Source organism: Vanellus vanellus (genome assembly GCF_965231255.1).
Source record: "Vanellus vanellus genome assembly, chromosome: 3".
NCBI lineage: Eukaryota > Metazoa > Chordata > Aves > Charadriiformes > Charadriidae > Vanellus > Vanellus vanellus.
In genome coordinates this window covers 116,327,886-116,342,025 of record NC_138907.1, presented here as the reverse complement: position 1 = coordinate 116,342,025, position 14,140 = coordinate 116,327,886, and positions in this window count along the sequence as shown.

Below are 14,140 nucleotides of genomic sequence, written 5' to 3'. Positions count from 1 at the left end.
TGGCACTCTGTCCAAGTAAAGGTGTTTGCTAATTATGTGGATGTTTGTTCAAAAGGAATACCTGCAGAGGAGTTTGGAAGGTGTAGAGATTCATGAATTTAAGGGCACAGAGGGTTCTGGTGAATGTGAAACGGGCATAGTTGAAAGCCAGCAATATTCCTGTTTCATTTTACTAAATGGGCAAACAAACGCAGGTCCGAGGGAGGAGGTGGGTGGGAGGGGTGGAAGGCAAGACTTATTAACATTAAAGTCTATAATCATAGCTTTGACAATTCCTGCAGTGTAGGAAATTATTCTTCTCTATCTTATAAACTAATGATGTGGTGTTTGTAAGGACTGTATACTTAACCAGTGAAGCTGCTTTGTCTATTTTATTTTTACACTTTATTTTCTCCCTTAAAAGGCCTTCCTACCTTCTATTTTGTTACAGTTGTATGGAATTTAAAATAGGAATTATGTATATGGCATTTAATTTAATTGAAATGCTGTTTTTAGAAAATTTATTAAAACTTAAGGCCCATTCTACTTTTTAAGTGAAGAAAGGTCTTTCTGAGCTGGAGAGGATCTCAAAGGTAGTGCTCTGGACGGGCTTATCCACCTTAGGGGCATGGATGATGAGCTAAGATGAGCTGAAGGGAGATCTTAGAGATAGGACAAGTTGAAGAATTTGAATTTTCTTAACAGTTTAAATATTTGTGTAACCATGTGCAGAAATGGTTTTGTGTATACATATGAATGCGTATGGTGATCTATTAATATTGGTTTTTAAATGACCTTATGGGGCAGGAGTATATCGGGTGGGAAGAAGGTAAACTAGTTTTTATTTTTAATGTCCTGTTTTCGAAGAATACATATGAAAGTCTCTTAATTAACTAATATAATAAACATAAGTTGAAAGATGAACTATGATGATATTACTCAGGTCTTTGGATGGTAAGTATATTTTAAAAATAGTAACCAGTTGATAAGAATTAGGCATCATTTTCTACCAAAACTAGCGTGAGCTGTTGAGATGAAGACAGCAGTGCAGGGAGAGCAACATCAAACATTTAACCTAATTCTGACAATTAAGTTGGATGCCTAGAGTACATTTGGGAAGCTTCACTAAGGGCATAAGGAGTTGGGATTCATGCTCAGGTGCCACCATTAATGTCTAAAGCTGTATCTCTGGAGTCAATCTGTGCTTCACACGCAAATGTGTCCTTAGGTATCACCTCAAGTATCGTAACTTTTACTAACTTGTCAGTTACCATGATAAAATGAAGAGCAGTGTGGTTGTAGAACATCAGAATGCATTGTTTAGAAAATAATTCAAAGTTCAGAAACAAGGTGATGATGTTTCATGTTACTCCGCAGTCTTTGAGACAACGTTCTTTTTGATGCTCGCAGAATATCTTGTACAGGTGTGTTCTGTACCATCGTGAGGAGTACCACGTAATGAAGTTTTCAAAACAGATTACTAATTAAGTCATTACCAGGTGTTTTATGTATAAACTTGTTTCAGGGAGATGTGAAGAAAGATACAGTGGTAACTATAGTTTGTTGCCTTGCATTGTTGGCCAGATGTGTTTTCCGAAGAAATGGGCACACTCTCAATCTGGAATTGAGCTTTAGGCCTGATTTTTGGTGTGCAGTGATAGACCATCACTCAGTCAGAGACTAAAATTAAAATGCCTTTCCTACATTTTGCATCCTCAAAAGAAGATGGCCTCCCAGCAGGTGTTAGTGATAAGGTGTTTGCTAATTTACAGCAGTGAAACTTCATGAAGTTCTTGAAATAAAGGGGAGAATTTTTCAGAAGTAACAAAACCTGCAAACTATTGACCTCTCCCGAAACAAAGGCTCTAATTTTTCACCAGTAGCGAAAAGTAAGTCTCTGTAGTATCTATTTTTTTAATAAAACCTCTTTCAAAGAGGTTTTTCTTTCATGAAATAAGATTGCAAACATCTTTTTTTGCTACATTCACCTTCATTAGCACAACTTGCTGACTTCCTTCCTCAGCTGCAGTTCTTCCTCCACTCAGAGGTCAGAAAAGAGCAAGATCAACAAGCCACACATCTGGCTGTCTCTCTTTCCAACTGGAACAAAGAAACAATTTTTTTTTTTAATGGCTTTTTGAGTTAATTGTAAACAATTTGGTTTTGGAGTCGCTGACTTGCACCAAATGTTTGTCGTAGGCGGATGTAGGGAAAAAGGACTATGTCCTAATGCAATTCCTCTGTGGCCAGCAAGGAAAAAAAAAAATCACACACACACAAAAAAGAAAGGAATGTCTTGATCCTTCTAGCGTTGGAGTTTGCTCAGAATTTTGAGTGTATGTGTAGGACATTTCACAAGCTTAAAATATATACTTTGAAGAGACAGATAGACAGAAGTAGTTGCTCATTTCACTTTCCTATACTCTTTGATAGAGTGGTACTGATGTTTTTTTCCCCTTTATTTTCAGTAGCTGTTTATGTATGTACAAATTAACAGTGATAAAAGACCAGGCACAAAGAACAGGAATGGGGAGGGAACTGTTTTACAATGAGAATTCTGTTCTAATACTTTTTTTCTTGTATTTGTACTGTTCCTGAATGCTTTTTTCCAGTAAACGTTTATCAAAAAACTGTGTTTACAGTCATTAATTCTTAATTGACATTTTGAAAACTAATCCTTTACCAGTTAGTGAAGTGTAATACTTTTCTTACGTTCCAATTATTGTAATTTTTTAAATACCCTCTAGCATCAGCTAGCATCAGTTTATCTAATCTATTACATTTACTTTTTTTAAAGTGTTTTATCTAAAGTAAATGTCTGGTGTGGCTTTTGGTAGTCACACTTCGTAACAGGAAATACTACAATTGTTGATGTACAGCACTTCTGAAACACTAGCTACTTTTAAAATACTTTATTATACCTTTATGTTGCATAATTTGAGCTTGTATTACTCTGATATTTTGTTTGCTTTGTTTAAGATGTCTGGCATGATAGTTTTATTTCTAACCTGACCATTCTGCTAAATATTTACAAATGTCTGAATGTGACAAGTAAATTGGTTTACTAGTACATTTGACTGGAATGATGCCTAAATTTCTGACAAGCTTGAATAAAATGAATCATCCGAAGAAAATGTTTTCTATCAATTTGTTTGTAGGAGGAAAAAAGGCACTGTACTACCATTATTTTTTGTCAAATTTAGGTGTTTGAGGTGATAATGCCACTTAGTGGATAACAGCCTTAACTGCAGCCTTTTTTCCAATCCAAGTCAGGTAGCAGATGGCTATTTTGATTTCTGTCGGAGTTTTCCTCTTGGCTAGAATATGCTGATTGTAGCATGTTTTCAAATAACCTTTTATTATCAACTCCGTTTTAGGAAGTTTGTGATAACCATTTCAGTCTGTGGATGATGTTAAAATGTAGGAATCATTTATTGCAGAATTTTAAACTTCTTATAGGAAAATAAGGATCTTCTTATTTGTGTATTTAATTTGATTGGAGAGATTAAACAACCACCTTGATCTTCTTGCACTGGTTCTTTAGGCTAATGAAATGTAATTGGCAGTATGGTGATAATTTCGGTGTTTCATGCTTGGTTTTAGCACTTAGGGTTGGAAGATGGGTGGCTGGGCAAACTCTGAACCAAAATAAGCTGGTTCTACAAGAAATGAATTGAGGAGGACCTGATTGAAAGTAGTTAGTGCATTTTCGTGGGTGACATTGTGAAGGGCATACACAAAAGGGGAGTATAGGACTGTGCTGGGCCCTGTTTAAGTTGGAATTTTGTAGACTTGAAATAATTCTGCTTTGGAATATCAGAAAGGTGAGAGAGATGTAAATGTCCTTGGTGGAACAGACATTTGGCAATTATTACTTGTTGAATATATTCTTTTCATAAAGCCTTTTCTTTGCTAAGTAGTTTGGATGGTAGTATTAATAACTTGGTGTGTTTGATATAAAATTTAAATATACAAAAATTCAAACTTTTTACCTGAGACCATTGTATATATGCATATCTATAGTTTATATTGTGTATATATGTATATTTTTTTTTCTACTATCAGTGTATCAAAGAAATCAATTTTATAAAAAAAAAAAAGAATACTATCCTCTGCAATTTAATGGATTTCTTATGGAAAAGGTTTTGTCTTTCCATTCAATTTTCCATCTTTAAACTGTGTTCTGTGAACTTTTTTTTCCCTAAGTAAATTTCCACTACTTCCCATCAACCCCCATAATCTTCAGTCATTGAGCATTTTGTTGTGGAAGCTCCATCCCTGGAGGTGTTCAAGGCCAGGCTGGATGGGGCTTTGAGCAACCTGGTCTAGTGGGAGGTGTCCCTGCCCAGGGCAGGGGGGGTGGAACTGGATGATCTTTAAGGTTCCTTCCAACCTAAACCGTTCTATGATTTTTTTACGTAATCTCTCAGGCTTTTCTGAAGTTTTTGGTTACGCTGTTTTTATCAGTAAGTCAGTTGAATAAATTGCAACTAAAATAATGATTGGCTGAGAGGAGAAGGAAGGAAACGTCATTAAATTCCTAGCCATGTTTCAGTGCTGTATTACAATGGTTTTATTAAAGATGAATATTAATTCATTTTTTTCAGAAAATTTCTGCCTTCCATTTGTTCGTTGTGAAATTAGGAATAATTGAGTTTTATTTCTCCCCCATCCCATCCTACAGAGAATTCACATCATCTAAGTCATGAGCTCAGAGGAACCCAAGTTGTAAGACCCCATTAGTGCTGAAATCACAGAGGTGTTCTTCCTCCCCTAACTCTGTGCACTGTGCTGGTATAGAACTGCTTCTGTCTCCGGACACCTAGAGCAGATGGCTTTGAGTCAGCAAACAGAAAGTTTAGTTAAGTTGATGATTTTTCATCTCGATTTCTATTACCGTGTTACAGTTTTAATCTTGATTTATCTTTTTTTTTCTGCCTGTAACAAGCAGCGATTTTGCAGTTCTTGGTTAAACATGCTGCTTTGCGGCTCTCTGTGTACATGTGTATATGCACACACATTATGTACATTTGCGTGTGCCTGTGTAATTTTTACATGGTTTAAGTTTTTTAATAGGTTACATGTCTTTTTCAAAAAATATTTTTAAATGAACTATGTAAGTAGTTGTTTATAATGGGAATTTTTGTTAGAAAATAATGAATGATGCTTTTATGAGGGTGTATTTCTTACACATTTGACTTACGTTGCCTCTATCGGTGTGAATGAGGAAATAGTTTCAACTGAAAATGAAACTATGGCTGTTAGATCATTTTTCTGTAAAAATAAAACTTAAATTCTGCTCTAAACCTTAAAATAGTGTATTTTCTATAGTTTCTAGTTCTAAAAGGCTTGATTTGCCTTTTCAAACAGGGGTATTCAACAGAGCCATTAAGAAAATGTTGAATGTAACTACCTTGCTCCGTTTTTGATTGCAGATAATTGGCATTTTAAAGCTAGTGTATCTCATCCCCTGTGTCTGGGTTTTAGTCTGAGACTACCAAAGGAAAACCAGATTTCTTCTTTCTCAACATTTAGTCTGCTTCTTAACTTCAAAAGAAATAATGCTAATTGAAACTTCTTGCATAAGGGCAAATAAAGACTGTATTTCTGTTTCCATGGAGGAAACGGGACTGCTGCCCGGGCTGCCGCAGCACTTGTCAGATGCAGGGCTGGGATGTCCTGCAAGGAACGCTCACCCCTTGGGACTTCACCGAGCCCGGTCACCCCTACGCTGGTTAACGTTCCTGTAGAAATGATGTTTTTTTATAATTTTTGGATGCAAATTTACAGTCACAGTTACTTTTAAACTTAAAATCTGAGTTTAAGCGGGAGGGAAAGGAAAGCGATGTAAGTTTTTTAATATTGTTTCTCACTCTGAAATGTGATTATTAAATTTTTATCTAGATTAGTTTGGCTTTATTTAGAAAAGCGAGGGTAGAGGAGAAGCTCCTCCGCTGGTTCAGGAGTTGTAATCCCTGGAAAAATTCAGTTTGATGTGCGCGTCCCCTGCAGAAGTAAGGCAGCTCTGACGGTTGAGTGCAAATGTAAATTCGGGGTTTGGCCCTGTCGTGGCCTTCCTGCCTTCACTGAGGCCTGCAGGCGGGAAGGAGGGCCAACCAAGTAACCACGTTTTATTTAAGCATGAATTTTCCCAGGCTTTGTGTCAAAACCAGAGGCGGTGCCCTGGTTTTCTTTGTATAAAGGCCCTCCATAGGCTCCTGCGTCTTGTAAAGGGGAAGGGAGCAAACGGTGTCATAAATGGGCCTGTGATTCATCGCCACCCAAATCCGTCGATTAGCTAAAAATAGATTTTATAGCAAAGGAGGAGTGGGGTATAAAGTTGCTACTGTGCATCAATTTTACTGTCTTAATAAAAAGTTATTGTGCAATTTTCATTGCGAAATTAGGAATGGCTTCCAGTAGTGATTTGAATTAATTACTGCGGAGCCTGTCAGGGTCAGTATGTTATTTTAATTTTCATTTACACTTACAAGAAATCTAATTTTTAGTTAAAAGGACGGTTTTAATTCAGTACCATCCACAGCGCTCCTTCCTTGCTTGTCATCTTATGCGAATAGTAGTCTTGTTAACATACCCCAAAAAGTTGCAGTGGCTCATGTTGGGGCACAAAAGCTTGTTTGGCGTTCTGTGTAAATAAAACACGTTATTTGAAAATAGATTTAGTAGGGGATGGACTTCTTAAAGTATTAGGCACAATGCAGAATTAAGAATCTCTTTATGTTTACATCATTAAGAAATAATTGCCTGTTAACTAAATGCAATCTTCAAGGCAGGCTATTTTGCAGAAAAATGCCATGGTCCCTATCTGCCCCATACAATTTAATGAATCAAGTGTCTAATGTGAAACAATAGGAGTTAATAAAATAACATCAGAAAGGATTAAAAAATGACACAAAGCTATTTAAGAAAAAAGGAGTTTTATTGGAATTCATACATTTCTGTAACTCCTGCGTAATTACAGATTAGACTAGTGTTTTGGAGAAAAACTGTTCTTGTTCAATATTCAGTCCCCTCCTCCCTTAACTTGAATGTGAGAGCAGTCTTCGAAAAATTCCAGAGTTTAGCGACTTTCTTACCCGCTTTATGTTTAATTTATAGGCAAGTATAATGATTTTTTTTTCTCAGTCTTTCTGCTTACCCGTCTATCTGCATTTGTGGGATTGATTTACTTTTTTTCCTTGAGTGGAGTATTTTACATTTGTATTTACTGAACTTTTTCTGGTTAGTATCTCCAGTTTATTAAAGTGATTTTGAATTATGATCCTGTTTTCCAGAATATTTTAATTCCCTTCTAGCTTAGTGTATATTTTAAAAGGGTATTTTCTTCTTCTCTGTCACTGATTAAAGTATCGAACAAAACCAGATCTATACAACATATAACAGATACTGTTAAAAATACCATCATCTCTTGCCAGTAAACCACTGACATCTACTTTTTCAAATTTTTAGTGTTGCACCATTTTCTCTTTTCTCATCTGCAGTCATTTGTCAGGTCTCCCTCCTTTGCATATTTCTATACTTCCTTCAATTCTTCCATATGCTTATAGAGACATATTGATTTCTAAGTCTCCTTTTTATCTACTTTGTCCATTGTAATAACCTGTTGTGTATTTTCATAACTGTTGAGTTTCTTGCACTCCCTTATCCCTTAAATCAACTTTCCAAGAGACCAATTTTTCCAGATATATGAGATTACTGAAACTGCTTTTTTGAAATCATGATCTTCAGTTTGCTGTTCTCTCTTTGTTTAGTAACTGCTACTGTTTTTAATTAATTTCTCCTGTATTTCCATCCTTACATTCAGTTAATTCTCCCCATAAGTATCAACCAAGTCTAAAATATCTATTCCTCTGGCAAACTCCTCCGCATTCTAGAAAAAACATTTATCACTCCAGGAGCTTGTACAGATACATGGTTGGTTAACCCTCCTGAAACTCTGAAGCTTCTTGCTCAATTCTGTTACTCAGATGCCTCCATAGTCCAGCAAAACCTTCTTTACCACTTTCTTAGGATAAAGTGGTCTCTCAAATTGCTGTCTTGGGATGATACCTGTTCTTTCCTTCTTTACCCTCACCCAGAGACACATAGGAAATTTTTCTTTTACCTTTTTCTGAAATTTTAAATTAAAAACAAAAAAGTGTATATTATCCTCTAATCTATTTACAGTGGTTCTTTGAATATTTTTTTTTCCTAGCAGAACTCGTGCTATTTCCATCAATGGCATCGTAATGCAAATTGGTCAGCAAGTTTTCTTATTTTGTGTAATAAGACATTTAATAAGATCACTTTTACACAAATGGAAGTATTTTAAACTAATAGCAGCTAGTCATAGAATCATAGAATTGTTATGGCTGGAAAAGACCTTTAAGATCATCAAGTCCAACCATTATCTAACTCTGCCAGGCCCACTTCTAAACCGTGTCCCTGAGCACCATATCTAGATGGCTTTTAAATACATCCAAGGATGGCGATTCAACCTCTCCCTGGGCAGCCCGTTCTGGGCTTTGATAAACCTTTCAGTGTAGAAGTTTTTTTCCTTATGTCTAACCTAAACCTCCCCTGGCGCTACTTGATGCCATTTCCTCTTGTCTTATGACTTGTTACTTGTGAGAAGAACCCCCACCTCTCTACAACCTCCTTTCAGGTAACTGTAGAGAGCAATAAGGTCTCCCCTCAGCCTCCTTTTCTCCAGGCTAAACAACCCCAAGTCCCTCAGCCGCTCCTCATAAGACTTATTCTCAAGACCTTATCCCTACAAAGATCTGCATTTCATCTTTAATTCCTCAAATCTTGAGCTACTGGCACACGTAGTCAGCCACAGCTGTCTTAATTCCAGTAATGTCAATATGTTTCTCTGATCAGAAATAATTGTCTGCTTGCTTTTTTAAGATATTGTTTGATTTCTCTCCCCTTTTCCGGAAAAGAATATTTGTAAAGACTGCTTCAGATCCGCTTCTTATAGATTATTACCGTCCAGACCAGAAATACAAATTTAGCTGGCAAAATGCATTATGTCCTACATACTGACACATTCAGAGCAGATCCCTAGCAAATATGCAGTAAGAAATCCAGGCACTGGAGAATTTATGTCTGGCTTGACTGAGATTACATGTACTGTTTGGCATTTGTGTATTAAAAAGAGAAGTAAAATAGGTAAAGAACAAAGTTAACATGCAAAGGCTTATTTCCATTATCAAGCGGCACAAAAAATAACTTGAAAATAAAATCACTCTGAGGAAGGTCTTCACCATAGTTGCGTGAAGAACTAGAATATGATGGTTTTCATCTTTTTTCTCAGACACTTGCTCTGGATTTTCTGTGAGCACAGTACAGAATACTCTGTGTGGCAGTCAGAAGGCTGAATAATTGACAGCCATTAACAGGCAGAAAGGACAACCAACATTTTTGTTGTTGTTCCTGACTTTTCATGTGAGAGTCCTGTTTCTGGTTCTGTAGCTAAGAATGTATGTGATCTTGAACAGATTTTTTCACTCATCATATTCACAAACGTTGTAACCAGGTACCTTTTCAAATGCCCAGATCCTTAGATTTCCAAATTTGAGTGTGTTCTAAGGTGGTATATATCCTTTTTCACTCCAATTACGGGTGACAGAAGGCAAGGAAATTTTAAGCAGAAGAGGACGATGTGGCTGCTCTTCACTTACAATAGTTAGGAAGAACTAAGTTAAAAAAAAAGCAAAAAAAAACACAAAGTTTTCTTTTGAAGGAAAAAACACTTAAACTAGCCAAACCTGTTCTGTTTCTGTTAAAGGTATCTCTCTCCTGTTTATCAGTTTGGTAAACATGAGTATGCTGCTTTGCTTACCTAACAGGATCAACTGATAGAGTCTCCATCATTTATTGTGTACAAGGAAATCGTGTCCCTGTTTTGTGTATAAGCGTCTGTGCGTGCAATGCCCCGTTCAAACTAAGTCACTGTACGCTAAGGTGAAAGAATCAAAGTACAACAGTGTTTTCTTAATTTCAAATATAATTTTATTCTAATTACTTAATTTGCTTTTTTGTTGTTGTTGGGATTGGTTTTTTTTCTGTTTTTTTTTTGTTGTTGTTGTTGTTTGTTGGTTTGTTTTTTTTATTATGACCTATGAATCAGAATCCAGATATTTCGGTTGCCTGGTTTTCATCCTTTTGTGATGGCTCTTCTGACATTATGCACTTTGAAAATATGTAGGCGTTCTGTTCAAAGTATGTTCAGGTGTGAGGGCTGGCATGTAGAAAAATCCCTGCCTCGAGTAAGTTATAAGTTCATCTGAGTTAATCCTTTTTTTTTTTTTTTTTTTTTTTTTCTTTTTTTATATACTTCTTGATTTTAGTGAAACCAGGAGCCAAGCTCTTCAGTCCTTGGGGCTACAAGTACTAATATTGTTAGCCAGCTCTTCTTTTAATGCTTTATGATTAGTTAAAAATGCATTTGCCATTACAAACCGTTTATTAACTCCCTTTGACTTGCCTCACCTTTTTTTGTAGGTTTTAAGTGCGTCCTTCAGTCTGCATATCAGTTAACAGCAAAGGCTCTTCGCTTGAAGTGTTGCTTATCTAGGAATTGTAATAAAATAATTGTTAAAATCAAAAGGGATTCTTTTATCTTGAGCAACTTTCTTCTTTTATTCCACTTTCTGCTTCGTTACATCTGGTTTTTCGGTTTGAGTTTTGTTGGGGTGGTTTTTGTCTGTTTATGCTTCACCCGCATAAGGGATGTGTGGTAGTGTTTTTTCTTCGCTTGTGTGTATAAGTTGCTTCTTGGTGCATCTCGTTATGCGAGTACATTACGAAAATCTTATAAATACGATAGTTAGAGGCCATATTGGGGATAATTGTTTGGGTTTTTTTTCTGGAAAATAAATGTAGCTTGCTCTCTGAAAAGAACTTGGGTGTGTTTTTCCCTTATCTGTGCCTTGTAGAGAATACTATAAGCACTTCACTGTGAAATATCTTTGGTGGTTTCTTGCAATTAGCATCTCAAACACACATGTATGACTATTTTTACTTTTTTTTTCTTAATATAACGAGACAGTCTTATGTTTATTTCTAAAATAAAGTCCATAGAGGAATAATACCACTTTTCAAAACTAACATCTATTTGCACAACTGAGACTATTAAGCATCAGTCGTTATATTTTTCTTCATCAATGCAACTACAGCTTATAAAATTTAAATGTTTGCCAGTAAAATAACTGAAGATAATGATACTACCATATCCATGAAAATATTCTTAACTATAAGAAAATTGGAGAGATGATTAAAAAAAAAAGCCTACTGTGGAGTTTGGGGATAAATATAAGGTATTGTATAAAAGCAGGACTAATAAATTGCTAAAATGGAGACAGGAAAGTAATCCGTAAAATAAAACTATGCAAATAATATTTGAGGGATGTGTAAAGCACAGTTTTCTGCAAGACACAATTCCTTCATTGTATTTGGCAGCATACTTGGATGCATTTGGAGAACTGTACGTAGAGTTGAGTGACCTGTTGAAATTTGGACCCCTTGGAAAGATGGCAGAGAAGGGCGGTGAGACTGGTTGGTTATAATAAAACATGAACTATCGTGATTGAGTTTAAAGGGCTTTTTGAAGAGCTTTAAGAATAGGTTAGATAAACGTCTGTGCAGAATGACAGAGCTGCTGTTCCTGTGTGGGGGTCTAGATGGTCCCACCCCTAACTCCAGTGATGGCATTGCTGTGAACATGAAAGCAAAACACTTGGCTGTTCCTGACTCCAGCACTGCACTTTTCACAGCAATAGTATTCCCAGTTTCTTACCTATGGTAATGTCCATTCTGTTGCCTGACCTTTGCAGAACCCCATTCACATGCTGATGGTGAGAGGGATAAGGGGGGGGCACCCCTGTGCGTGTGCTGCGGTTTCTGCCTGTACCTTCACTCTGTGGATGACTCCAACCACTGCAGCATTCCAGTTTTCTTGGAGCTAGTCTTGCACAAATACTTTAAGAGATCAGGCAGTTTTAATGTTTATTGCATAGAAGAAAGAAAAGAAAAAAAAAAAAGCAGGAATGTTAGAGTGGGCAAATGCAATTAAAAATGATCTTTTATATCTTCCTTCCTCTCCCAAACAAAAAACGGTGAGTGATAGAGGGTTTCCTTCAGAAAACAAAGTAGATTGTCATTGTTAAGAAACTTCTGCATTTTATAATCTTTGTTCATTTTAATTTTGTTCCTTAATAAAACAGAACTGTTTTCTAAGTCTTGCACTTCTACTATTTCCTTACAAGCACCTCAACAGACTTCATAGGTGAATTTCACAACAATTTGGAATCGTGCTTTTGATCCGAGAGATCATCTTGGGTTCAGATACTGGTGGGTTTTTTTGAAACCACAGTTAATTATTCATGAAGTAAGGTCAGTTCCACTGCTTTAGTGATGCTAAGTTGCTTAGTACAGTTCGCTCAGACTGCATGCCAGTCTCTACCCATATAGATGTGCCATTGGAAGTTACCATTCCTCATCATTCATTGCCACTTCTGAACTTGGGAGTCTCTGTTTCTCCTGAAACTCCCAATCGAGCTGCTTATGAGAACACTCTCAGCCGTACTTCATTAGGCTCATAGAATCACAGAATGGTTAGAGATGGAAGGGACCTTAAAGATCATCCAGTTCCAACTCCCTGCCATGGACAGGGACACCTCCCACCAGACCAGGTTGCTCAAAGTCACATCCAGCCTGGCCTTGAACACCTCCAGGGATGGGGCATCCACACCTTCCCTGGGCGACCCGTTCCAGTGTCTCACCACCCTGACAGCAAATACTTTCTTCCTAATATCTAATCTAAATGTGTCCTCTTTCAGCTTAAAACCGTTACCCGTCATCCTATCGCTACACTCCCTGATAAAGAGTCCCTCCTTTAGGATGATCTAAATGAGTTTAAGCAGTAGGTGTTTGCTGATCCGGCTCATTTTGACAAAAGCTGTTTTAGCCTATGTTTATGTAAGCAGGCAGATTTGGGAAATAGTATCTGGCAAAGGAGCACCGATGAGCAGCAAAGGGTTGAGCTGGTGAATGGCTCCTTTTTCACTAACATGAGGTTTAAATGCTTTGTCTGTCTGTTAAACCTTCAGTGTAGCTACAATGATGCTGATGGTTTTGAGTTGGTACTGATGGAATTAATCCTGTAAAGGAAAAAGAAATAAATTAGTACTTCTCTAGCAATTTATGTAGTACTATAGCTATCATTTAAAAATAATACAGAACTCCCCACTTCAGATTTATGTAATTGCTTAAAACAGTGTGTAAACAAAGATTTTAAAGAAGAGTTAAATAACATGATACTTAGCTTCAGACACACAATATTTAGTTGATAATACCCAGTTTGTGAACATTTACTAAATTTTGGAAACTGGATTTCAGTATACAATAAACATATTTCAGTATATTTTCAGTATACGTATATAAAATCCATGGCAGATTTGAAGGGTTGCATTTCGATTTGTTTTGGGGGGTAATATTTTGTTTATCACAATTCAAAAATCAGCTGATTCGTTTAATGGGGGACAAGGAATTTCTTTTCCCATCCTAGATAATGCTTCTAGAAATGTTGAAACTAAATTAACTAATTTTTAGATCATAGTGATGTTTTAGAAAACCAGCCTGTGTTATTTTGTTCAAGGCTCAACATTTTTAAAGGTGCTACTGGATAATGGTATATAAAACATAAAATACTAAATGTACTTTATTACTGGTTTTATGGTTTATTTATGTCTGTGTGCCACTAATTTAATTTCAGCATCAAAAATCGAGTATTGAGCTTTTAACTGTCAACAGTAGCTTAGAAAGTATTTTCTATACGCTTATGTAATATCTTAGGGTAAGCTTTAATGGTTTAGAAAACAGTAGAAAACATGAAAATGCAAACATCATTGTCATGTCAACATGTCATCATTTTTAAAGCATACTGTTAAAAGTTGGAATTTTAAGGCATTTAGATGCTAAAGCTATCATTTAGGAGTGCTGCACTGGCAATATTTTTATATATGCATTGAGTCTCATTTAAACATTTAACCTGATTTAACAGTAAGTAAAATAAAATGCTTTCTGGTTTAACAAAATGGAATTTTATGCTCTTTAAGTTAAACCTTTCTGATTTGCTTCTGTGCATCAGCTGTTT